The following is a 566-nucleotide window of genomic DNA, read 5'->3' as shown; positions in this document are numbered from 1 at the left end:
TACAGTGTATATCCACCTTTCGCAGCAATGCAGGCTGCTATTCTCCCATGGAGACAATCGTAGAGATGCTGGATGTAGTCCTGTGGAACGGCTTGCCATGCCATTTCCACCTGGCGCCTCAGTTGGACCAGCGTTCGTGCTGGACGTGCAGACCGCGTGAGACGACGCTTCATCCAGTCCCAAACATGCTCAATGGGGGACAGATCCGGAGATCTTGCTGGCCAGGGTAGTTGACTTACACCTTCTAGAGCACGTTGGGTGGCACGGGATACATGCGGACGTGCATTGTCCTGTTGGAACAGCAAGTTCCCTTGCCGGACTAGGAATGGTAGAACGATGGGTTCGATGACGGTTTGGATGTACCGTGCACTATTCAGTGTCCCCTCGACGATCACCAGTGGTGTACGGCTAGTGTAGGAGATCGCTCCCCACACCATGATGCCGTGTGTTGGCCCTGTGTGCCTCGGTCGTATGCAGTCCTGATTGTGGCGCTCACCTGCACGGCGCCAAACACGCATACGACCATCATTGGCACCAAGGCAGAAGCGACTCTCATCGCTGAAGAC

The sequence above is a fragment of the Schistocerca cancellata genome, chromosome 9 (assembly GCF_023864275.1).
Source record: "Schistocerca cancellata isolate TAMUIC-IGC-003103 chromosome 9, iqSchCanc2.1, whole genome shotgun sequence".
Classification (NCBI taxonomy): Eukaryota; Metazoa; Arthropoda; class Insecta; order Orthoptera; family Acrididae; genus Schistocerca; species Schistocerca cancellata.
The sequence above is the reverse complement of the archived record's forward strand: the minus strand, read 5'-3'. Positions refer to the sequence as shown.